We start from the raw sequence: 27733 nt of genomic DNA, 5'->3' as shown, positions 1-27733 counted from the left end.
TCCACCAGAGGATTTTATGTCATCTACAACGTGCACTTACAGAAACTTTGTTTGGGAAAAAGATGGCCAAAAAGATGAAGGAATGAGTCAAAGCAAAAGAAATATTGAGATAAGAAGCATATATCTTAATTGCTATCTGCTGTTGAATATATTATTTTGTTTGGATTGTCTTCTATTTTATCAGCCTTTCTTTGACAGGACTTTATGGTTAAATATTCTAAGAGGTAAACCTGGTGTCAGGGGAATATTTCTAAGATACGGGATGAAAGGCACAGCAATCAAAGTCAGAGATAGAGACCAGTTTGCAAGACCCTAAAGGCTTCCAGGGCATGTTAACTCAGCTAAGACAGTATGGAAAGTACTGGAAATGAATGTTAGTATAACCTCCTGTTGCTGAGCTTTTTTTTTTTTTTCCCCCAGCATTGACACTACAGTCATTCTCTACTCTTCATTTGATTAATCACAAAGGACAATATTTTCATGCCTGGAACCAGGCCATATTTTTACTGTATGTTTTTATGATATTTACATGGCAGTTGGAATTAGAGAAGATTGTCATTAGAGCTCCATTCCAGCATTCCATCAGATAAACAACAAATTATCTGGGTTGATTAAGTTCACCTTGACAAAGGGGTCAATGTCTGAGGCATCATCTGCTGGCAAATTCATATCCACAGACTTCAAGGGGAATATTTGTTAGTAATTAACTTCAACTTGCTTCTAGGATAGGAATTTAAGGGCTTTACTTTGGCTTTGTTTTTCAGATCAGAGATCTAAATTTCACTGGCTTCTAAAAGAGGCAAGCATGCAGAGGGCACAGTGTTACTACAGTGCTTTCCTTGGAATGTGAACTGTGGTTTTATGACTGTTAAACAACCAGCTGTATGGATTCCTTGAACCACTCACACAGTCAGTCTAAAATAATGCTCACCCACTCTTACTGGAAAAAAGATAAATAAAAAATCATGGAATTCAAAGCATATATCCATCATGTACCTGAAATAGGCTGGATAATTCCCCTGAACCTTGTTGCATTCATTTAACCAAAGAGTAACAGAATTTACTCATAGTTTACCAGATCTTAATACGGCACAAAAATTAGTTATGTGTTCCCCTTTCAGTGGAGAGGTAGAAAGAAAATTCATATGCATATGTACACATATACACTCACTCTTACTTTTTTTTTTTCCCCTGAAAATATTTTGTTTAGACTGAGAGTCTAAACAAAGAGGACCTGAGCCATACTAAAAAAGCATAGTCAGGGATTTCCAAGTCCTTTTGAAGGGTCACAGTATTTTCTGATTGTCTGTACTAGGGGAAGATTCATCCCTGAGAATGAAAGGAAACCAGGAAGGAGTTTTGGGAGTGTATTACTCTTAAATTTCATGCTGCTAAAAAATGCATCGGTTATAAAATTGCATAAGCCCAGTCCTGAGACCAAGAAACCTGACTTCCTTTCTGTGCTGATTTCTCAGTCCACAAGTAGTTTCCTCAGCAAAAACAGGCTACCACAGAACCCCGTTGTAAAGGTCTATCAGAGCAGACCATGGGATAACTTTAGAGTTGGAGCCATTACAGTGCTATATATTGGCAGCTGATGGCTCTCACCATCTTGTAGGAGGCATTCAGCACCTTCCCAGACTGGATGGTTAACAGTTTCATTTCTATGTGGGAAACTACCAATCATTTGCAACTAACAGAAAAAGTGAATATATTTATATATTGTTTGCTTAAGCTGGCATCTGGAGCCTGGCTGGATCTTAAGTCATTCTTATACCTGCTTTCATTGCTGGTCTGAATAATATTCAAGAAGCTCAAGTGAAATTAGAGGAAGTCATTGGATCAGACAGGATTAAAAAGGCCTAGGACCCATTCGACTTCCATGATTGCCTAGTACCTTGACCCACATAGTATGCCTCGAGGATCGTTTCAAAGCTTTTTAAAAATCTGGCTTCTGTATCGTTCCTGGATTGTTTCCAGCAACAAATATTAGCAGCTCACCATGATCTTTCCTCTTGGCAATATTCAGCTAAATGACTGTCTGCTCTCAGCTTCACTGATGTAAATCCAAGGCAATGCCACTAAACTCAGAAGGGGAAATCCACTTCTGTTTCTTCAACTCTGTTGAATTCAGAGGACTTGTAGCTGTAAGTCACGTATGGATCAGGCACTCCTCACTCTTTTGAGATTTACACTAGGATCACTGAATTCAAATTTGGCCTATAGTCATGTCATCATTTGAAAACCATCCTACCCAGAGAAATTAGGTCAGGTTGTTGGTATTGCTTCAGATTATTGTCCTTTCCTGATAAATCTTTTCTTCATACCAGCAATGGATGTTTCCTTCTAATGTGTGGACTGCTGAAGGTATTAAATCAGAAGTCAATATAAATAATAATAATTTTGGGTAAAATAAGAAGATTGAAAAATATAAAATTCTCAGGACAAAAACTAAAAGGAGAGGGCTTAACATAGTGAAATCTAAGCAAGTACATAAGCAAGTACCCTGTTCAGTCATGGCCCCTGCATGGAAAACAGTAGCAATAATGATTCCAATACGTATAGAAAACACACAAAGGAGCATTAGGCAAGAGAACCTGCAGACAGCATATCTGAAGGGAAAAGCAATGTAAAAGTAATAGCGTCTCTAAATTCAATGCCAAATTTCCCAGACTTCAGGCCAAGCAAGTGTTCTGTCCCATCCTTGATAATCACAGATTGTCCAGAACTTAATTTTTCATTATGCCCTCCAACATGGTAATGACAACATCTGAAGGCTTTTAAAGTTCTTCTTTAAGGTTACATAAGCAAATAATAACTTGGTGGAGTCCAGAGAATTTGCAGTTAATTTTACCACTTTCAGGTAGATTTTTTTCTGTCACACAGAGGAAGTGTCACAAATCAGTTTCTGTATTAAAAGTGGGTGAATATGTACATCAAACAACAAGGAAATCCACAGTATTATTCCCTCCGCTTTTGTGTGAGTGAGCCTCAGGAAGCCACCCACTCTGCCGTAAAGGTTTTTGTGAGAACCACACAGTTCATCAGATCAGAGGGAAAACCCATCTTTTTGTGATGGGTTTTGCTACTGCAATTCATCTACCTGCATGTTTGGTCTGTTACTCTGTTTAATTTTCCTGTCACGGTCTTGCCAGGAAGGTACTCACGCTGTTCAGAAATTGGTCTCTCCTGGCCTTTTAGAAACATGTGACTCATTTCCTTTCCATGGTGACATGTCTTATCAACAGCGTAAGCAGAAATAAAAGTTATCTTGGATCATCAGTGATTTGCATATTTCTATTAATCATTTAACCCTGAAAATCTATGCCAAAATATTCAAAATATTCACCAATTTCAGTGGCATTTATTGCCCTTTCAACATCTTTAAAAATCAGGAAAATTTGGGGAACTGGACCGCTGACAGAAGGGCCCAAGTTTAGGTTCCAATTCTTAAAGTTCTGGTCTTTGTTAATTTTCTCAGGGAAAAAAAATCAGGAAAAAACAATAACAGTGAATTTTGCCCAAGAATTATCTGTAGCCGTATCAGGTAGGCAATGAGAGACGTTGTCAACAGACCACTAAGCTGACCTAGTATAATTTCAGCTTAGCTGATTGGCATTTAATAGCTTTGATGATCACTTGCTGAAAGCTTGCCACGTTATCTGTGTGCCGTGCTGTCCTGCACAAGTATTTCTCAGTCTTACCTTCAAAGAGAAAAAAAAAAAAAAAAGAAACTACAAATTTTCTGTGAGAGGCTCAGTGCAATAAATGTGGTCTGTGATGTTTTGGTACCAAGCAATGGCTACATCCCTGCCGTGGATAAGAAGACACAAGGAGACTCTGGACAAGTCCTTTGTACTAAAGGGAACAGAATAACATGAGGTAGCAACAGTCCTGCTGTTAATATCCTGATCAAGAAGCCTTCATGAAGTCCTTTCCTATCCAACATTTCTACTATGCTCACGATCATAATACTTCTGTTTTCCCTTCCAAGCATAAGGGAATCCAGAGAGAAATAAAGTAATGTAAATACTCCCCAGGCTAATTTTTCCTATGCAGTTGAGCGTGGAACGAGTATGATATCATTTGGGCTGGAAGCTGGGCCAAGAAAAATGCATTTAGACCCAGGATCCTCCACACCTCATATTCCCATCGTGGGAGACTTTGATCAGAGTACTCTGCATCTGTGTCCACATTGCTCTCCACATGCAAAGGCAGCTCAGCTTACCTCTCGCTGTGCTCCTGCTAGCTGACACGTGCGATCTGAGGTTTTCCCAAAGGGACAGAGGGGACGGAGTAAAGCTGATCAGAACTGTGCTGCCCTGGCTTTGTTTTATTCACGGTTAATGCACGATGCAGCTTTGCGGGGCTCTTGTTCTCTCCATCTTTTCCCCTGGGGTCCTTTGGTCATGCCAATCATTTCAAGTGAGGATAAAGGCAGCTACATAAAGGCCCAGTAAGGGAGGGGTAGCGTGCCCTCCAGCAACTTTGCCCAGCCATAGACGATTTTCCCCACACAGTTTTGCTCCTCTAGGCATGGTGGAATACGCTTTGATTTTCCATCCTTTCTGAACTCATTATCATCTGAAGTCAGTGACATTGGTACAAATTAACACCTGGTCTCTGTTTCTAACGAGGAGAAAACATACCAGGTGGACATTTAGAAAAATCAATTCCCATGATAAAGCCAAGGATATTAAAAAGAGAGAGAAAGAAACACACAACGATTACAGAGCACAGCTCTCCCACAGAAGCAGACAGAGCTGCAGCCAGCCATTGTTCCGAAGGGCAGCATCAGCACCAAGAATCAGATGACTAAGCTCCTGATAATGAATGAAATATTTTTGCTATGCTGAAAAAATTCTGGCACTGCAGAAGGACTCAGGATAAAGGAAGAAATTTGAAGGGCCTTTCTGAAGGACATCATCAGATACCCTTCTGCTACAAGAAATTCCAGTACCCTGAAGAGAAGCAATGGTTCTGGACTTTAGCAGGGGTAAAAGGATACAGGCTTAAATTACTGTGCACTTGATAAGAACACATGTGAATAGAGTTCTCTGCTAAATGCCATCAGCTTTGTTGTGAGAGACATGATGCAGTGCTGCTCAGGGTTCAAGCTGGCTCTGAAAAGGCAGGAGAGCCTGGGTATCCCGAGTCTTGCAAGCAAACAAACAGCTGGAGCATCTTGAAATGTCAGCTGCTTGTTGTCCCCCCTCTGCTGAAAGGTCCCCTTTCAGCCCAGCCTATGCAGGGCTGGAAGGGAGCTAAAATGGGGTAGATTTAGACTGGATATAAGGAAGAAATTCTTTACAATGAGGGTGGTGAAACACCGGAACAGGTTTCCCAGAGAAGTGGTGGAGGCCCCACCCCTGGAAACATTCAAGGCCAGGTTGGACAGGGCTCTGAGCAACCTCATCTAGTTAGCGGTGTCCCCGCTCACTGCAGGGGGTTGGACTAGATGACCTCTAAAGGTCCCTTCCAGCCCAAAACATTTTATGATTCCATGATTCCATGGTGCCTACAGCTCAGCTGCCATCATTCACAGTCTGGTAGCTGAGCAAACCCACTTCATCACAGAGCTGGGGAGTGGTAAAATCTTGAAGGAAGATTCACTAGGACTCATCTCCTCACTTGACTGGAGCTTGTTGCTGCCACAGCTGCCTTCTGGTATTTCATCCAGAGGTAATGCGGGTATCTTCATTGCACTGATGTGTGATGGATGTACCCTTTATGGCACCCAGTACATTGCATTGCTGGCAGTGTGACCCTATGTTAGGCAAAAAGAAGAGAGTGAACAAGTGAAGAGAGTTGAGAGGCGGCATTCATAAATCAATGTTATGTCTGACAGAGTGCTGTTCAACTATACTGGAATTACAGGAAGATACTTCAGCTTACTCTTACCAAAATGAAAGACAGAAATATAAGGAAATTCAAAGGTTTGGATGTCCATATGGAAAGTCATACTTATATATCTATGTCAGTTGAAAAATTAAGGTTGTATATACTCTACAGCAAGAAGAGTTCTTTCTCTGGACAATTGCTTCTGAGCCAGAACACTTTCATTAAAAATACACAAAATTTCCCCCTTGATCTTATATATTTCAACTTGTGGGCTAAAAAGTTTGCAGTGTTAACTGCAACTGATTGCCACTTTAACAACCTACTGAGCTGCATCCTCTGAGAAGGAAAGCTATAGGAAATCTTTTTTAAAACAAACCTTCGCTTCAATACAGTCAAGCACGTGGACAGGTTAGGTATCAACTTGAGGTTCTGGAGGCAACAGCACAATTATGACTGAGTCACCCATATAATTCCACCACACAGAGGCCTAATTTTCTCCAAAGATCAAACTTAGTCAGGACTGAGACTGCAATCCAAGATTTGCCCTTGTACCTGCAAAGCAGGATATCTGCCCCACTGATTCTGCCCCACTGTTCTGGGCTCCCCAGTTCAAGAAAGATGAGGAACTCCTAGAAAGAGTCCAGAGGAGAGCAACTAGGATGATTGAGGGACTGGAGCATCTCCCCTACAAGCAAAGGCTGAGACAGGTGGGCTTGTTCAGCCTGAAGAAGAGAAGACTGAGAGGGGATCTCATCAATACATACAAATATCTTAAGGACGGAAGTCAAGAGGATGGAGCCATACTCTTTGCAGTGGTGTCCAGCAACAGGACAAAGGGCAATGGGTACAAACTGAAACATAGGAGGCTTCAGTTGAATATGAGGAAAAACTTCTTTACTCTGAGGGTGACAGAGCACTGGAACAGGCTGCCCAGGGAGGTTGTGGAGTCTCCTTCTCTGGAGATATTCAAAGCCCGCCTGGATGAAGTCCTGTGTAACATGCTCTAGGAGAACCTGCTTTAGCAGGAGGGTTGGACTGGAAGATCTCCGGAGGTCCCTTCCAACCCTTGCCATTCTGTGATTCTGTGATTTAGTGAAGTAATTTTAAATGGTGTAAACAAAGTTGTGATCAGGTCTAGGGGTCAAAATTTGTGTTCATTTTCTAGCAATTCTATTCCTTTTTATTCTGAAAACTGGGTAAGTCCAAAGAGCGTTAAATTTCTTGCATTAAATATCAAACCCAAAGTCCAAGGCTTCAGTAGGGACACGGCATCTACAAAGCCTTCATTAACTGTGCTGCGAAGCTTTGAAGCTCCGCTGTGCAACTATTAGCTGATCTTATTTAACAAACAGTGCTGTAGGCCTATGTGTTGTTTGTGACTGAGCAGGTGATGATTTTCTCTTCACTGCCACCAGTCAAGGACTTTCCACTACCAGGACCCAGGCTCCAGCTCTGGGGTCAGAGGTCCAGGCTGTAGCAGGGGAAAAGGGAAATGTTATCTCCATTGATTTCTAGTTCAAAGAAAGCTTTTTTGCTTTCACACTTCAAAAAACACAGACTATCAGATCATCTCACAGCCAGGTTAATAGTGGGGTTTGTTTTATTTCATGGTTAACGTGCTTGTTATGTTTAGTGCTTGTAGGAATAGAAACTGCTCAAATGGTAATTCCCTCTCTGTAGTCTCTAAATTCCTTTCCAAATCTATAGCCTGTTAATACCGACAGGATTGTTTTCACTGACTCAAACTTAAAAACAATCTCTTAGGTCCAGTTTTTCCTTACAGATGCAAGCAATTGTATACATGAGGCCGCTATACAATGACAAAGTTATTTTGCTTATTTTCAAATGAGATGTCGTATTTTAGAGACCAGCTCTAATGCACCGAATAACACATGTGCATCCCGGTCTGGGTTGTGAAACCCCATCTTCTGGTGATGGCCATTTGATGAGCAGATGGTAAGAAGTATCTATTTATGCCAGGTCAAGGTCAGGCCCCAGGATGTATGAAGCATGAGACTGGTACTGCAAGTACAATAGGGCTCGTACATACCTGTTGATGACTTCACAGGAACGGGAGCAGGAAGACAAACAGGATACAAGGTGGGAGAGGTTAAGGGATTATTGCTCTGATTATAAGCGTTAGAATACTTAAAGCAAGAGAGACCCATAGTAAATCCCAGTAAACATGGGGAAAGGATGCGTGCTACAAGAAAGATATGACAAAATGGATTCTATGTCATTTTAGGCATCTCTGAATTTTGCAGATTTCATGTTAAGCCTGATGGCCAAAGGAAATTAATAAATTTTACAGACCTTACTAAATAGCTTGAACATTTATCAGTGGAGGTTTGCTCTTCCATTCCTGGCAGACTGATCAACATGAATGCTGCCACGTTGGCCCTGTGGAGCCCAGGGAAGGCAGGATGCACCAGTCGTGGACTTATTCCCAAAAGATTCCTGAAATCTCAGGAGTGAGTCAGCCCCAGTGAAATCCACCCAAACGTGGTATATGATCCAGTCTAAGAGAGTCCTAAAAGGAACACAAATAATGGCTAGGATATGTAATCACATTGAGAAACTGTTTGGAAAGAGACACTATTTCTGATTGCTGTGTAAATGGTCCCAAGACTTGCATAAAAGCACTAGCTAACATGACTACACAAATCCTTTACTTGCAAAGGCAAATAAGATAAGGATTTTCTGTTCTGTTGCCACTGAGTCTTTGAAGCAGTGGCAGTCTAGACAAATCAAGTTTTGCTCAAGCTCCCATTACAGATGAAATAAATAAGCCTAGAAGGAAAACACATAAAGTTACAATGCTTTAACTGTAGGGAGAAAAACAGAGTGAGAGAGAAAAAGGCCATCATAGACAACTCAAAAGGTTTTGTATTTTTCAGTGTCTGAGGTCTGGCAGCTACTTTCAGAGATTACAATTATTGCAAGGAAAAAACGCATCTGTCTCAGAAAGGTAAGAGAGTATAAGAAGTAAAAGGCTAACACTTTAAAGTCAAGCTAGGCCTTTGGCATTCACATCAGCGAATTACCAAGTACTACATGCCCCTGAAACCCTGCCAGCCTGCACTGTGGCTGCTTATCTACCTGAAATAGAGCACTGTTACTGAGCTTTTTCTAACGGGAAGAAGACTTTCTCATACCTAGAAGGCACCTTGTAAAATGATCAGGCAGCAAATTTAACAAGCCAAAGGAAATTTTTTTTGGCACAACACGTAACACCGTTTGGATGTGGAGCGCTATGCTCTGAATGGGTTGAAAAGGGGGTTGGCAGATGCATAAAGGAGAGGCCCACTGCTGGTCATTAAATGTGATTATTGGGAGAAAACTCCTGAGCTGCTGACTGCCGGAAGGGGGGATGCCAGGGAAGGGTCACGTTGCATGGAAACCTCGTTCCTTACATCCTTTCCTATAATGTCCTCCACTGGAAAATGTGAGATTAATGACACTGGGCTGGGTGAAGACTGTCTTGTGCTTCAGCAGTTGTGCTGCTACCTTGTCTGCTGCTCCTTGTCTCGCAGTTCGTGAAGATAATTTTGAAATGCCATGTCTCAGTTCGGGGCCTGCCCCTTCCTCTGCTCCAGCTCTGTTGTAGGTACTAGAGAGATCCATTTCTCTGGTCCTCAGCCACTATGTAATCCACATGGTTAAGCGTGTCATGTCGGTTCATCGTAGCTGTTAACTTCACAGTTTTCCTATAGGATGGGCTTAGCTGCAGCTTCTCAGGGTAACAGATTTCCTCCTTACTACAGAGAAGCAAAGGGAAAATGAATGGAAAAAGGGGAAAGGGATAGGAGTAAAATGTAGGAAGTAAAGGACTGGGAGAAAGATGGGCAGAGTTATGCATGAAGCAGGCTGGTGTTTGTCTCCTCCTCAAACATATATTTTTAAAAAGTCCATGCTTTGATGAACTTGCCTGATTGACAGTGGTGAAGGAGGTTGCTTTGGTCAGCCCTGTCTATAGACCACAAGACTGTGATATTATTTATATTGGAAGACAGGGCTGTTGATGGAAAACAAAAACTTGCCTCATCTTAAAATACCTCCTCTGCCCCCAAGGGTATTTACACTCCTGACATGCAGCAGTTACCTTACCTGTTCCCCCTTCAAATTTGGATAGCCGTGCCAGGAACGACAGCACTGTGCCTGACAGCACGGTGCTCCCCTGTGGACCATTAGGATTTCTTGCGATGCAGTGTTGCTGCTCAAACTGTGAGATAAATGTATCAGTCCTCCCAGGCACACCAGAAGATGTGGAATGGTTCTGGGGGATGCTCAGGGCTTAACTGATGTAGCTGGTATCTTCACAGCAAAGGAAACAGGTTGCCAGACTGAGTGAGAGCTAAATCCAGCCTCTGAGTTGACACCTTGCTATGCATGGCTGAGGTGATTTTGGGGGATGGGTAAGAGGAAGGTATGAAACCCCGAGTATAAGAGTCCAGATTAAATCCGGAATGAGTATGTTCCCTAATGGCATAGTCTGATCTCTGATTTTCTCTAGGTCGCAAACTCCTTCTCAGGTCAGGACAAACCTCATTGTGGTACTAGTACTGCTGTGCTGCTATTCAAAATCGATGCATTGCCCACAGGGTTAAGGCTATTTTCTCCTATGATCTGAAGCAACCTACACTTTTGTTGGAGTTCCTGAGAAAACAGTTTACTGCTGTCAAATCTCAAACTTTGTCGAGCATGCATCAGTCCTTACCCCATCCCAAGTGAAATATTTTATGGTTTCATTTCTGTTGGGATTTTTGTATTTTGCTTAATGGATACTGGATATAACATAGAACCACACATTAACAGAGGACACAAACCCACTCAAGCTGGCATTCAACATATGCCTGGCAGTAAAGTAGATGAGAGATATTTCTGCCAGAGACATGAGGCCAATGAAATGAAACTATTCAACTCCCCTTTTAGATTATTTGTGATTGAACTTGATTCTAGCATGGAGGAAACCAAAACCTTATTTCAATAAATGTCATAAATTCAGTGAAGTTCCTGAGGCTGGAACTTGCAGTTTCTAGTTAGCATTTCAGCAGACCCATCTCCTAGGCTACATGGGAATGATAAAAGAGTTTCACCCTTGCATTTTGCTGCCTCAAAACCAGGTGAAGTTTGGATTTCAACTCCACAGTGAAACTGTCTGCAGTAGGGGACCAATCCACATTACATCACATCTGTGACTTCATCCCACAGGATCCATCTGAAGTCACCAACTCCTATAAAGAGTCACAACATGGAGTTTCGTCCAGGTCCTCTCTAAGTGGAAAAGCCTGCCTCTTCTTTTCTTATTCATCTGTTAAAAAAAAAAAATAAATCCACTGCCACTTCCATGTTTACACTTTTACAGTTTCAGAACAAACCATGTTTGTTTATGAGGCAGAAGCTAATAAATATTCTGCTTTTTATGTGCTCGTAAGGTTCCCTGGGCCCTCTGCACTGTAAAGCTCACAGTGTGCTGGTTCTGGATTGAACTGGGTACCCTCTCTCAAAAAGCTACTGCAGCAGGGAGGACGAATAAATAATTGAAACCTTACCTTTGCTTCTAAATGCAAAGGAAATTTTTGGTTTGCATCCCTAAGAGAGCTAAGGGAGTCACAGAGGATGCAAATTGGAGATTTTGGTTCAAGCTGCACAGGGTCCAAGTTATACCATAGTACATGCATTTTTCCCCTGCTCCTTGACCCCAGATCAAGCTGATAAAACTGTTGTTTGACACCTCAGTCTTGAACTCAGACAAAAATGATGCTGTTGTGCAGCAAAAGTGCTGTGTAGCAAAAGTGCTTACTAGAAGGCAAAGGCTGTCTTAGCACCAGAGATTTCATGGCACTCCTTCGTGCTTCCAGATATGAAACCCCTTCAGCTGGGTCCAAAGGGAATGGGGAAAAGAAAGATAAAGAGGAGGGGCTAAAGGAATTGCTTGTGTCTTCCTTCTTGTTCTTCAGGGGAACAGCTCATCTTTGACTTTCCTAACAGCCGTTATTCTTCTGAAAGAATGGAGAGAAAGTAGTAAAACCTTCCTTTTCCCTCACCATGAACCTACTGCTGTTTTCCTTTCTCCCTCATGCCCAAAGAACGTGGAAATATTAATCCTGAAAGTAACATGACATATTTTCCACTCTTTCTCCTACACATATTTCCATTCTATTGTTCATTCCTTGGGGACTTCTGAGCCATCCTAGTGTCTGAATTATCTTGAATCTGTGATATACAAGCTCAAAAATTGTGATGCCATGCTGGATGTGACAAAAATTTGTGTTACTGACTTGATTACCTGGCCTACATGTTTAGTCTGTGCTTTTGTGAAGTGGTAAGAGTGATTCAGGCAACTTGGTTCAAGCCTCATCTGCAGTAGCTTTGTGTCATCATCTCCCATATGTTTCCTTCATCCTGGTGGTCTAAAATCCTCTGTGATATGGGACAGCTGTCAACAAGAAAGAATGTGTCAAGAAATAATGTGCATGAATGGAACCACAATCTGTTGCTCATACACCTCAGTCTTCCTTATTTAGTGTTTCTCCTTTTTTTGAACCACTTCTACCATTTTTCCTACATTTCCAATTCCTACTGCTGAGTGGGCTTAGGTCTTTCAGCTTCCCTCCCCTGAATAATCTGCCTTTCTTATTTCCCTCATATTCTTTACTTGCCAATTCTTTCCGCAGGGGTCCTTGTGCAGAAGGTTGATACTCTCCTTTCAAATTAATTACCGCACGTGCATACATACATACTCAAGGTGCTGTCTCCGATCTACAGCCAAAACACCTCTTCATCTTTTTCCACAGTCCATCCTCTGCATTATCTCCATTAATCTCTGTCCCTGCAAATTTTTCTCCATAGTTACCATTCTACTTCCTTCTCCTCGTTTCAGACATTTTCTGGAGGTAACTGGGTGACAGAAATGAGGTGCTCTCATTTCATCTTACATATTTCTCAGTAAGAATAGTAGAAGTCATCTCTACCTGAATGACTCCCATTCTCGCAGGAGAATGTACTACTGTGTGCTCTGCCTCATCCCTGGGATGCATTTTATGCAAGAGAGCTGGGAAGAGACAACTGGGACTTTGCTTATAGAGTCCAAGGCTCCAGGGGGACCAGAAGCAGGTTAGGTAGGCAACAAACTTGTTGGTGTCAGTGATCTCTGTTAGCTTTGTATCATTTCAGAGCTCTCTTCCAGTGAGGAGATTCTCCATCTAGGTGTTGCAGTCAATTGACAGCTTTGCTTCCTAAAGGAGCAGATCCAGATGAGAATCTCCCTTTATAATCATTCTATCTTTGTTCATTTTCCCAAACCTGAAATAATTAGGCTAGGCTAATAAAAATATTTTATGCCATGCACAAGGAAATACCATGTTCCACCTCTCCTTCCCTGAAGATATTTCCCCCCTTCCCCATCCTCTCCTGCTCTCCCCTCCTTTTCTTTGCATCTAGTCCTGAGAGATGGGAACTCACTGCTTATTGTGCAGCATCCTGATTTTCTGTTTTAGTTGATCCTGCTTTGCTGAGGTAAGTTTTCCTTCAGCTGCAGCTTGTGAGCTATGAATCCTTTTTTGCCAAGTGCAGAGTTCATACTTTCCCTTGATTTACCGGCAGTAAAGTATTGTCTGATCAGATGTCTTAGCACAACGCTATTCTCATCTAAGGATGACATTGTTACCTTTCAAAGAAAAACAGAGCTTCACTTGAAGATAAAAAGGCAGAGAGCCGAAGAATGTAAACAGAGTTTAGATTCCCTTATCACGGTTAAAGAAGAAAAAAATACGCCAAACTATTTTAGACAGAGGCCTTATATAAGGAAGTCTGCAAAATCACTTCCCATTTCATAGGACAGGATATGCCAAAGAAATGATACAGCTTGGCACAAATAACAAAGATAATTTCAACTTTATTTAAATACTACAAGGACATTTAAAGATGTCTCAGGACATAAATCCCATTTTGATTACATTCTTCAGCTTTGCTTTAATGTTCATCTTTTTTCTGGGTAGAAGGGGAAACTAAGAGGATAGTCAAAACTTGTGGTTTGTAAAAATTATGAGCATCCTGTAAGCAGGTCTGGAAATTAAAACCTTACATTTCTTCTCCGTGCAAGCCTAGAGAAGGAAGCCAGAATTTAATCTTCTCTTCACTGCTTTACTGGAACCCTTTTATCGCTTATGGCGACCTGGAAGGTGAGAGGTAATTTAAACTCTAATTGTCTCAATAAGAGCCAAGCAAAGAAAACAAAACTATATTAAAACAAACAGTCTGAACAGCCACTGAATCTATCCTCTGTCAGACTTACCACCCTGGGGACACTGATGAATGGGTCAGAATTCAAATGTTGTAGGCTAGGGTGGCTGATGAGAACTGCCCCTGCTGGCTGCTAAACAGATGGGCACCCTCAAACCCACACAGCCATGCACATATCCTCCAACTGATGGAAATCAGCACTTCTCTGCAGGAGTCAATAAAGAGATATCAATATTCAGCAGCTGGGAATCTGGCCTGTAGGATTTTCAATTTGGGTTAAGCTCAGGATTCACAAGTGTTGAATCCAAGAACAAGACGCGAGAGGTCCCTCAGGACTTTGCCATGTGTAAGTGCCAGTAAAAACCGCACAAGCATCAAGTAAAGCTGCACCAATGTAGACCCTCATGTCTTGCATAGATGCAAGGTTCACCAGAGAAATGACAACTTGAGAGAGCTGTAAGAATTTAATTAGGAGTGCAATCCTATAGGCATCTTGTTCTTAAACCAGTTATGTTAGACAGATGAGGAATGATATTAAAAGCCAGTAGCTTGTGTCCCACAGGGAGAAAAGCGGGAATTTTGTACTGTTGGGGGAAAAAAAAACCCCATCTGTTTTCCATTAGGGAATGGTTCTGCAGTGTGACACAAAAAACTGTGTATGGTTTAGTTCATACTGGCTTTAATTCTGCTCCCTCAATGAAAACTCTCTAAAAATCATTGTGTTAGGAGAGTAAGGGGGAAGGAGTGACAGAGAACTCAATGGAAAAAGAATGTATATACAAATTACAGGCCCAGCCTAAATCCTATGCTCCCGCTCCACACTGTGGGAAGAATAATTCAAGTCAGGGAAAATGCCAATTAGGCCTACAGCATACGTGACACTCTTTGTTTAAATAAACCAACCTGCCTCTTCATTTTAATTCAATGCCAAAACACAAACTAAATGTAAAGCAAAAGAACCACTCCTCCGTGTCCCAGAAGACAATAGTAGATGTCTCGCTAAGCTCTGCTAACTCCTGAAAGTCAGAGTGGGTAGCATCTATCCACAGGGTTGACATACAGAATACTGATCAATTGAGTCAATCCTGGAAAGAAGAGTTGGACATTTTAAAGTGTTATTCGTTGTTAACATACGCACAGATGCTATAAATCTCCCAAGTATTCCAGAATCTTTAAAAATAGTCCACAAAAATATTTGTAAAACTCAGACACAGTGGGAGACCTTCACTTGTGCATCCCTGCTTGATGGTCTCACTGGACTTTAAAATGGTCCAATGATTTCAGCATATGCAATGAGTCTGTTCCTCCCAGGTGTGCAACGCAATGACCGCAGGGTGCACCAAACGCACCATGGCTCAAGCGCTGCAGTTTCAAGTGACATTTTCAAAGGTATCTAAGTCATGAGCTGGAGCTGAGAAACCAGATCTTCTAGGTAAATTTTGATCATCTCTCTCCAGATGTGGCATTCTTCCAGCCTGTGTCCAAGGGCACAAAGGAGGAAAGGCTCCTTGAAAAATATCTTCACCAACCTTGTGTGAGGCTGGGCACAATCCACTTCCAAATTATCTAAGGAAAGCAGTTCTGATGTGAGGAGAGAAAAGGACATTTGCTAGAGAAATATTTTCAGGACGTGGTTATACAATAGCAACTAGAAAGGTCATCGTAGGGCATCGACTCGTGTTTGTTCCTGTGCCTTTCACTGAACGAGCTTAAAATAAGGTTGGTTTCATCTAGGTAATAACTCAGCCAATTAAAAAAAAGAAAACTAAGAAGAGTCCTGTTCACTGCCACCTTATAACGTGAAGGAAGTAATGGAGAGATTTTATTGCAGTTTGGTGATAGCATCTTTGCTCCTTATGAAGCCAGCCAGTTAGTAGAAACAACTGCCAAAAATAAGTCATGTCTCTCCTAGGCAAGGACAAAACAACCTTAACTGGGACAATGGAGGCAGGCTGGAGAGTCTGAAAAGTGAAAGGAAGAGAGCAATAATCAAAACAAACTTGTTTTGTTCTCACCACTGGGTGTGTCCTCATTTTCGGTGAGGAAGTAACTTAGTTTAACATCCCGATCAGCTGAAAAACCTCAGCTTTAACTCAGAAGTTCAATTTTTCACATCCTTTTGCTCTTCCCTTACATCCTGTTGCATTTTCGTAATTGACCAGCAGTCTCACTTCAGTGCTGGTGAGGCTGGTTAATTTGATGACCAAAGCCACTTTCCTTGTGAAACAGCTGCTGTAAAAAAGCTGTTTCTGCATGTGTGCCCACACATGTTCTCTTCCCATTGCTCCTCAAATGCTGAATGTGGATAAACATGAAGCAGAAGCTCTCTCTTGGAACTTTGAGAGACAAAAGGGCATTGTAAAACAAGCCAGGAAGATGTTTTATTACAGATAAGAAAATAAAGGGCCAGAGAGTCCTCTGTCGTCATTCCCAGATGTTTTTTACCCAACCCAAGTACCACTGCACAGGGAACAGCAGCATTCCTGAAACTGCTCTGCTGACCTTTCTTCAGATACCTCTCACCTCATAGATGGCCACCGTTTTGCCTTGAATCTGCCACAGGAGATGATTCATCAGAGACTGTCTGGAATGAAAGGAAGGTCAAAGTATGATGTCTTTGACCCAGTTATTTCTTCCCAAGGATTTAGGGAAACTGAGTACCAGGTTAAAGAAAGAGAAAATGTCATCATGAAGTGCTGGTGTGAAGCTTTGCTCCATTGATCTCAACTTGAGAACAGGGGGCACAGACTGAAGGAAGAAGGTGTCACTTGTAAAGAAATGGTGAGAAATTACCCAAGTGGAATTGATAGACCCTACCCTTGGAAAATGATTTTGGCATGTGGGATCCTGTAGAACCTGGCACTTCAATCTGCCAAAAGTTTGAATTAAATTAAACCATTTGAAGGAGACTTCTGGGGACTGTTTGCATGTGGGACCCTGGAGAGTTTTGTGACCAATCAAAAAAAATCATCGTTTTCTTTGGGCCAATGGCATGTGTATGGAAACTGCATCCAGAAGTTGTACTTTTCATCTTCTGCATCCTCAGCTTTCCGCTATTGACAGCTGCTAGAAATAGGATGGCATGTTATGAAGTTGTTCATAGAGCTATGAGGCCTTTATTTCACTCTGCTTTCCCAGAATGAAAAAACAAGTCACTGTGCTGAGATGTGATAACTTGTATGGTCCATTGCTGAACAGTGGATGTGGAAAGAGGTACTCCTGAAAATAGAACCACATCATGCAACAGCTGTACGTGCAACACCAAGGGCAGTACCAAACCCAGAAACCCTACGGATTTGAAACACCTGACACATAAACAGTCACCTGGGGCTTTGCTCACTGCTGGATGCTTTTTTAGGCAATCCCTGAGATACTGCAAGTTTCATTGGGGTGGAAGAAATGATGGCAGTAATAGGTTAATCAGAGCTAGCTGGTTAAAAATAAAACCACGTAGTTTGCGCAGGTGCTCTGTCTTAAAACAGGATGTGGGGTAAGCTGTGAACATCTTCAGAAATGGCTCTTTGGGTGGCGCCAAGAATATAGACTCTTTAGCAACTTGTCTATTTAACCTGTGTGGTTTCCTGTAGACTGCTTTTCTGTGACTTCTCAGAATAGTGTGCAGGTCATAGGATAGTTTTGATGATGAACATGGGATCATCCCGTTTAAGCTGCACAGATAATGGTCAGCGCTAAAACACACTTACCCAGGCAGAGTCCTCTGCTTGCCACTTCCAGAACTCAGTAGCTTGTTTTTCTTGGTAGAGGTGCTGATCTGCAGGTTGGATATATTTCCAAATCCAGTCACCTTTTTTATCTCAGTTAGGGTTTTATAACTTTAGTTTCCTATGTTTTTGCTATGAATTGGGGATCAAACATAGTTCCCGCTCCCTCCTCACCCTCCACTACTCAGGCACTGCAAGGTCTCGAACAAGAGCATGATAATAATCTAAAGAAAATCCATTATGACCTTTACATTCATAGGATCATCCACTGTGGCCAGGAAGGAGCAGCCTCTGGATGACAAAGTTTATTATTTTGTTTTACTAGTGTATTTGGTTTAAAATTATTTAACAGTTGTGCAGCAATCACTGCCATAAAAACACAAGCCACTAAGATTTTGATGCTCTACAGCAGGGAATGAAGCCAAACGTATCAGCCCTGAGCTGTCTACTTTTCTGTCCTTAAATTGAGCTCACTGGAGCAAAGAGGTCCCTTCTAGAGCATCTGAACTGTCATGTCTCTGACCTGAAAGGAATACTTAATATTAGCAGCAACCTTTGCATAGCTTTTACTGAGAAATGGCAGGCAAGTGGGTACCAGCGCTGTGAAAGTTCATCCTTCATCCCTCCGTGCCCCTCTCACCCCTTTGTATTTTCTCCAGAAGTTATAATGAACATGACTGATACCTCAAACACTTATCAGAAGGAATAGTGTGATCTTTTCCCTATTCATGGTGGCTAGACATCTCCATTTCATCACATGCACAGATATCTTGTGCTATGCCTGTGCTACAGGCTGCCTGTGCAGTGAGTCTCACCACTGCCATTCAAGGTCATAGAAAATACTCACATTGTAATGTCAGATTTCAAGATCGCTACTAAAGATTGTATTGCTGTTTCTTATCTTTCCCACATTTTACTCTAATCCCTAGCGTGAATATAACACCTAGCAAAATATGTATATTTTTGTAGCTCGAAATCTCTGGGGTTCTCAGGTCTCAATAGTTTCCTCATTCTGAAGAACTGGATAACAAGGTGGGTTGCAAGATAAGCATTTTTCTGCCCACGCATGGAAAGGGTGTGGCACTCAGCAGCTTCTCAGCTATCTACGCAGATAAAACACATCTCACTTTTGATCATCACAGCCCTGTAATACTACTCACACACAAACCCAAAAGTTTGTAAACTACTTGGCAAACAATGTGGTATTTGTAACCACCAAGTAGATCCAAGAGAATTGTTTCCTTTGTTGTTTGCCCTCAAGGTAAACAGTATTGCTAATAGCAACGCTGTGAAAATTCAATACATTGACAGAACAATTTTCACTGTGAAGTACTTTATGACCTAGAAATTTGGTTGTGGAGAGTCTGATATGTCATTACCCATGTTTCTGCTGGCAGTGTGGGACACGGTCGGTCTGAAGGGAAACATTTCCATCAGCGACTAATAAGGAGACTTCAGAGCAGCAAATTCTACACGTTGCCCAGCAACTTTCTCGGACAGCAGAAATGCCAGAATTTTCTTGCAAATGGTGTTGAGGTACTTTTAATGATCATAGCTGTGAAGGCCTTGGGCTTCTGTCTCACAGAAGGCATGACACCTTCAAAACAGCCTCCCTTCGTGTCCAGATAAGGCCCTGGGTCTGAGGAAGGATGAGATGTATTTTATTGCTGACATTGCTTCCAGTGACACTTACACACCCTCCGCTCCCTGTTGTCACTCAGAAGTGACCTCCATCTTCTGAGTTCAAATGTAGAGCAGTGTCTCAAAGCAGTGCACCAATTCAGGGAAGGGAATGCATGAAGTTTTCTTAATGTTTGCAGGAAGAGCTGTTAAAGACTGACTCACAACTCACAGAAATCAATGGAGAGCTTAGTGGGACTGGACTGAGCCATAAGCAAGGAGACACCCTTCATATCATAGACTTCTGTTGAATCTTATTGGCTAGCACTCATTTATTTTTAAATGGCAACAGCTCTCAACACTTGACTATTTACACAGCTCTTGTATCAACAAATATTTTCCCCAAAGTGTTGCAGTGATTAACATATAAATAAACCATGTCTTTTCAAAGCCTGTGACATATGTTAGCAAGTGTTTGCCAACACAAAGCTTAGCGCAGCAAATACGGGGACATTCCATTTCTTCATCTTTTCAGGCAGACTGTTGCTAAGACAGGTCATTAACAAGTTGCAGAACCTCCAGTTGTGATCCATATGGCACGAACTAACAGCTGTCAACCACATCCATCTCACCAGCCTAACCAGTGCATTTGCAAGGATTTTCAGGAATGCAGGTTACAAGGTACAGGAAAGCAATACAGAGATGTATTCACAGCTGATGTAATTTCAATCAGGCGGGCTCAGGTCTTGGTATTGATTCTTCCCTTTTCTCCGGTTTTACTTCAGGGGATTTAGTCCTCAGTGTAACTGTGAAGATCTACATCTGTGTCGTGCTGGATTAATGCAGATCATGTCACAGTGTTGAGAGCTAGAGGCTTCCTATATGTAGGACTCTAAATCATTCCTGTAAAGAACTGCTCCAATGTATAAAATATTACAGACTTCAGTCCTTTGCATGTGAAAATATTTAATGAGATAAGCTAATAAAATACAGTAATAACTTACACTAGATGGACAGATTTCTTCTGTCCCTCTATGGTAACTGACAGGAAACAGAGTGCTGGATTTGCAGACCTTCCAGTGGAGGTGTGGAAAACCCTATGGTGAATTTAAATAATTAATTAGTTATTGGTAGATGCTTAGAAATATTCCTAATATCCTAGTAGTACAACACACAACAACTTGAAAACCTCTGTAATAGCAGTTGCAAGGACACTTCCCTGAAATAAAAGTCCTTGCATTTTTGCTCCCTTAGCCTGACAAACCCAACTCAGGTCAATGGAAAGGAGGAAGAAGATTTCATGAGAGAAGAGACAGTGTTGGGCACAAGAAGCCCTTGCTCTCAGTATGTTTTTCCCAGCATCCCTCCCAGGCTGATGAGTACTCTGCATCCACCAGTGGTCACCGCTGCCTATCCCAATATCACAAACTTCCAACAGTGAAATCCTCAATATTTTACACTTTTTTTTTTAATTAAAAGAAGAACCAGCCTTAATTCAGATATGAGCTATAGCTACATACATAAGCTATATACAAAATTACAGCCACTCTACCTGGTGTGGTGTCCATCTAGATTAGCTTTAACAAAGCCAGGTCTGATATCAGTGCAGAGGAAAACCGAGCTGGGTCCTCTTGTACCACGCATATGCAGACTCAGACATCTAAAATTCTGAAAATCTCATGTGGGAATGAGAATTGCTGGTCCAGTTTCCTCACAGCCTTTCACCTTGTGTGCCTGCTTCAGTCAATGCTGTGTCTTGACAGGACCCGCCATCATGATCTGTGATGGCCACCTGCAAAAACAACAGCTGAATGTGCCATATTATCAGACCCTGACATAAGAATAAGGAACTAAAAGTAAATTGCAGATAGAAATATGGTGCTGGCACCATAAACCCCTGCCTGATCACTTATTTACCTGAGACATTATGGAAAGATATATTTTTGCCAGTATGACACTTAAGATACCCACAGATGCTATCGTATTGCTCTGGATGGGTGCTATACTGCAAGGCTAGCCTCTGCCTGGATTCATGAGCTGGGTGTTAACGGGGCCCCTGATGAGGCAGGGCTGCTCAGACATATTGAGATCCTGGTGTTTAGCCCAAATCATGAACTTCGATTTTAGAACCACTTGTTTAAAAACAAAACCCCAGCAATAGTAGAAGAAGGCATCTTTTATGCTTTAGCAGTTAACAGCCCTTTAAGGAAAGGGAGGGAATTCAGCCCTGTTTATGAATTGTGTCTAATGTCTCTTCATACAGAGCATTTGAGTTGTTTTGCAGCACAGACCAGAATCCACCATTTTTGCCCGACAAGAAATGCACTCATCTCTTGGTTACAGGGACATCCTCTCTCATTCCCACCTTGCCTCTGGCCCTTTGAATCCTGCCTTTTTTTTTTTTTTTTTTTTTTTTTTTTTTGTGCACATTGGTACTGCTGCAAGGATGCTGAGTAGGAATATCCTGGTGCTTAGGACCTGACCCCAAAAAGGTCAGGCTGAAGAGAGCTAAATCCAGATCTTCCCATGTCTGAGCACTGAACAGTCTAAAAGGCAGCTATGCCCCCCCAACACATAGCAGCTGCTTTTTAAAAGGAGAAAATGAATCATTTCCTTGGTACTCAGGCTGATAACTTTGGAGTGCATGTTTAGGAAACAGCTTTGGACTGTGAATCACAAAATATCGGAGGTGGAAAGTCTGAGCTGCAGAGGTAACATTTCAGACTTGTGTCTCAAGTGTGTCCTGTAGAAACAGCTCATTTAGGTGCTTCTCTGCCCTGAGCTGTGATTTCTGCCTTTACAAACACTGATCCCTCAAACTGCTGCATGCAGGATGCAGACTGGTACCATCTGAGGACCTCCTGGTCATTTTAAAAGTGAAACCTTAAGGTCAGTACCAGGCACTGCAGAGGATATACATCAGTTTAGGATTCAGAAAAATGGACTCAGTGGAGCATTGTGGCATGGCCAACTGCAAGGAGAAGTAAGTGTTACTGACTGACAGACTTGTCACGCAGCCAGGTATAATAAGGTTCTAGCTCCATGTGGAAGTAATGGTTTGTGAATGTTTATTTACTTTCCATTACCCTCAATTTTGATATTCTAGGGAATATTTTGGATGACAAAATGCTTTAGAGAACAGTCTTCCCTGAATAATAGAATGGATTCAATTGACAGAACAAATAAACTTGAATACTGAGAGCAAAAGAAAATATAAATAGGCAAGACAGAAAAGTGGTGGGAGGCAGAGCAGAGAGACAAGGGAGGGAAATTGCATGCCAAGGTCACAGCGCAAGACAGTAGCTAAGCCAGAAATAGAATTCAATGCAATAACAGCAAAGGACTGGATTGCTTAGGTATTTTTTCAAGGTTTTACAAGTTGCATCCTGTTTATTAAGCTTAAACAGATTTTTTTTTTATTTGTTCAGCTGACCACAATAGCAGTAGTAAATATGACTCAGGTTTCTCTTCAGATCCTAAATGTTTCTCTGTCCCAGATTATTCTATGTTATTCAGTGAGAGCAATGCTTTTACAATCAGAAAGTAGCTGACAAGAGGTCCCGTTCTGCCGCCTCTGAGCCAGCAAAAATTCCATATTTGCATGCACAGGTCCACTGGCCTCAGTGCATGCACCGTATAGCTTGCTGTGGGAGATGGGGCCATAACTTCTTCCCAAAAAGTGGGCAAAACCTGTGAGACTTTGGGCTAGGAGCTGGAGCTGCTCCAGTCTGTGTTGATCCAACTCTCTCGGAAAGCCCCAGCATGAGTCAGGGCTCCAGGAGCACTCTGAAGGGCCCTGGTCCGGAATGCTGCAAGCCCATCTGCCCCAAGGCAGCAATGCTGGAGCCTGATGAGAAAGCAAAAGACAAAATAGCAATCAGCTCCAATGTAGTTTATTTCAAACCTCTTATTTTCAGAGGATCACTAGCCAGCAGGAGTAGTGAAATGATCGTGCCCCTGTACTTGGCACTGGTGAGGCCACACATGAAATACTGTGTTAAGTTTTGGGCCCCTCACTACAGGAAAGATGTTGAGGTGCTGGAGTGTGTCCAGAGAAGGGCAACAAAGCTGGTGAGGGGTCTGGAGCACAAGTCTGATGGGGAGCAGCTGAAGGAACTAGGGTTGTTCAGTCTGGAGAAAAGGAGGCTGAGGGGAGACCTGATCGCCCTCTACAACTGCCTGACAGGAGGGTGTAGTGAGCTGGGGGTTGGTCTCTTCTGCAAGAAACAAGTGATAGGACAAGAGGAAATGTACTCAAGTTGCACCAGGGCAGGTTTAGATTGGATATTAGGAAAAAATTCTTCACCAAAATGGTTGCCAAGCATTGGAACAGGCTACCCTTGGAAGTGGTCGAGTCCCCATCCCTGGAGTTATTTAAAAGATGGGTAGATGAGGTGCTTAGGGACATGATTCAGTGGTAGAATGGCAGTGTCAGGTTAACGGTTGGACTTGATGATCTTAAAGGTCTTTTCCAACCTAAACGATTATATGATTCTATACTGTGATCTATCAGCTAGATATCTCTTTCACTTTAGCAGGAAACCAAAGAAAGAGGAGGAAGCTGCATCTGAGGATACTTCTGTTGAAGAGGAAGATGGAGCTTCTACAGCCTGTTTCTTCAAAGAGGATTAAATCTGCCTTTGAGAAAGTTGTGATTTACTCTTTAAAAAAAAAAAAATCTCTGAAAAAGTAAATAGACAAAAACTGGTCAACAATCTTCTCTGAAGCTTTTAAAATTATTTCTTAAGCATTACAGATGGAATGAGACCAGGATCTATCCAGTCAATTTCTTCCATTATAAAATATGAAGATATGTGACTCTCTTTACTGTGCTTACCAGTGGAATGTTTGATTCTTCTTGTAGTAGCTGGTCTGGGTTCGTGCTTTGCCTGAATCTACCTGCTGGCTTCCCAGATTCAGCTTTGCCTGCAGTGCTTTGAGTGTTGCCTTTCTTTTTAGTAGCTTCAACTGAAACAATAAATCCAAATATACATAAATCATGGGGATATTTGGATTTAAATCTGAACTTGATGCCACAGAAGCATCTGTTGAAGATGAGCATGCAGACTAGATTTCCTTCATCCAAAAAATCCTTGCAGTTTTGTGAGTATTGTGACACCAAGGTCTCAAAGAACAATTTTTTATGTTGTTTCAGTGGAACATAAGGTCTTTCAGTTTGTGTGAAAAATATCATCTTGCTTCCATTTAACTACTGAATCATTTTTTTGTTGTGGGTCTAATTTCACATACCCCCACATTAGAAAATGTACCGTATAATCTCTCTTCATCTCAGCTTCTCCATCAATCAACTGGGAATAATAGCAGCTGATTTAGGAGTCCTATGGACTTTAATTAATGTGTGTACAGCATGTTGAGACCCCTGAAGAATAAGATGCTTTAAAACATCAAAGAATAAACAATGACATTCTTTGTCTTATGTCCTAGAGTCAAGATACTTTAACATTAAGCTTCAGTCTGTAAGGGATACAGAGGGAATCCCTTTGCAACACTACATAAAATCAAAATGTGCCTCTGCCAACAAAGCAATATAAAATAAATTCACAAGCACATATTTCCTATATTCTCAGTCTGAGAAAAGATTTCTTCATGTTTTCCCACTCCCTGTCCTATTTCTAATACTAATGTTGCTGAAATGTTTAGCTCTGGACTAGAACAGAGTGATTCTCATTAGCTCCTTAATGCCAAGGAGTGGTGTCTGGGGTTCTCACACTACGTCACCGGCACAGGCAATACCCATCTGAGAAATCTCAGCTGTTCTCTGAGTGACCCAAAGGCCTTCCCCTAGGCCTTATACATACAGAATATATCATTGTAGCAGAGCCAGTGCACCCAGCTTTGGAGCTGAGCAGTCAGACTGCAATGCCCTTCCAAATTACAGGGTAGTCTCTAATGTTGACCTCCGTTATTACCCTGCCGGTCCTTTGGACAGCAGTAAGCTCTTTCCTGGTGAAGAAAAAGTTTGGCTTCTGACCCTGCTGAAGGTTTGGGAAGCTACTGGAAGACCACAAACACTTCTGATGAGTGTACACTTATATTTACTACAAAGTGGGAGAGTTACCCTTTTGAAATGACAGGTAACCTAAAGTCACCACTTCCTTCTTCCACCCACCCATCCCCAAGTCCCTGAACAGAAGTGTAAGATAAAATGTCATTTAACTTAGGAGAGCGTTTGTTCTTTGAGAAATGGGGAGAAGGCAGAAAGCCCAAGTGAGAACCCCTATTAATTCTACAATTAAAGTAAACCCATAGATGAGGTATCTTACATACACAGGAACAATAACAAAGTATGTATATGTAGTTACTGCTACATCCATAAACACAAAGTGCCAGAGTTTCCAAGTACTGTTTATTTTTCCCATACAAATTCTCGCTTATAAGCAGTTTTTATCATGCAATTGATCCCACTGCAAGAACCACTGAGCCAGTGCAGCTCAGAAATGCCGGGTATGCTCTGTCCAGAAAACCTAGAAGAGGAGATGAATTTGCAGCCCAGTTTCAGGGGAGTGGAGTGCTTCTCGGGGGGCTATCTGTTGTTAATAGCTGAGATAATGGTCTATTAAGTAGTAAGGATGTTTGTTTTCCTTGTGAAAGAGCGTAGTGAAAATTGACTTAATGCCTTGAAAGAATCCAGTTTAATTTTTTTCCTAAATATTTTAGGGCTAATTTCTAGCGATCTTTTAAGTTAAGTTCATTCAGGGGCCAAAGACTCAGAACCTCAAAGTTTTTCCTTGCATCTCCATCATTTGTGAACACCATATCATGACAAGTATTGTTCCTTATTCATAAACAAAGCTAAATTTCCCAAATCCTGTGAATATTGTCTAAGGTGCCTTATCATTTTCAAGGCTTCCAGAACTTAATTCAATCCTTCTTACAGCTTCCCAAATGCTTAAGAGAAATCACATGTTTTATGATCATTGAGAGTGTCATTTCCCTCTGAGGTCTATAGCTGAGACAGCAAGTTTCCGATTTCTTTTTTTTTTTTTACAGGCTTAGGCTTTCCAGTGATACCTCTCCCTAGTTTAGTTTTCCCATTTTTCTGCCTCCTGTATTCAGTGGCTGCAGAGGCAGGGAAAAGCAGCCACAAAGCCAAAGAGATCGTTGAAGGTCACACAGGATTAGCACAGAGCATTTTTGAGTCTGAGGGCTAGTCACTGGGCTGGTGCAAATCAGAAAAGCTTGACCAGCCAAGGATATGCAGTTAGAGTTTGCAAGGCAACAAAAGTCTCCAAACAGTGTACAAAAATACACCTGGCACCTGCATGAAGGTATCCTTCAAGGGAACAAATCTTGCCTCTCTGGGGCTGGAATTTCTGAAGAGGGAGAGAAATGCTTTCAGGAGTGATGGACAAATCTTGCCTCTCTGGGGCTGGAATTTCTGAGGGAGAGAAATGCTTTCAGGAGTGATGACGTTGCACTGGGAGGTTCAGTCACACACAGGAGATAAAGAAATGCAGCACAGCATACAGCAGGGTTGAGTTTTCCAATTTTTCACCCAAAGGAGGGATTATAAGGCTGTACTTTCCCCTTCCCTCTTTCTTTTCTCTATATCATCTGCTCTTTCCATTCTGAAACCTTAAAGTGATTCATCACTTTTCCCCTGCCTAGTTGAGACAGGGCTGTACTTCTTCCCCATCCCTGAACTGTCTGTCTTATGGTCCCTATCAGATGTTCCTTGATTTCAGTGGAGCATATGAAAACTTTTGAAGGAGAGAATAGCTTCTCTCATTTTCCTGTCTATAACGATTTGGAGGGTGTTGATTTCTATCACTGGGATTGCAACTAGCTGTTATCTGTGCTCCAGTTGTGCCTCCGTGGTGCAAAAATCAGTCTCCGGCTCAAGGAGGTCATAGGAAAGGTCAAGGACAGAACTTGACCTTGTGGTGGAGATGGAAGTCGCTGCAGCCTGAAGGGGCCTGAGAAGGGTTTGTCGATTAAAACACTAGTCAGATGTCATGACTTAGGGGAAGAAGGAGGGAGCAACACTCTTAGCCAGGCTGCCACACACAAGCGACAATAAAAAATAAGTCTAGATTACTCTGTGGCTCTTACTAACCTTAGTCCATATTGTTCTCCAAAACCACTGAATGCTTCCATTAAGTAACAGAAGGAAGACTCAAAGACATGTCCACTGCAGGTAATTCTTGGTGCTGTTATTTTCTGTAGAAAAATCTGTTTCATATTTGACCTATTTTTTGGAATGTGCAGCTGAGAGATTGTCTCATATTAAAGCTTCACTGGAAGAACTTTCAGGACAAGTGAATAAAATAGAAGGAACCACACTT

The sequence above is a fragment of the Egretta garzetta genome, unplaced genomic scaffold (genome assembly GCF_000687185.1).
Source record: "Egretta garzetta isolate BGI_Z169 unplaced genomic scaffold, ASM68718v1 scaffold50, whole genome shotgun sequence".
Lineage (NCBI taxonomy): Eukaryota > Metazoa > Chordata > Aves > Pelecaniformes > Ardeidae > Egretta > Egretta garzetta.
This window is presented reverse-complemented; position numbering follows the sequence as displayed.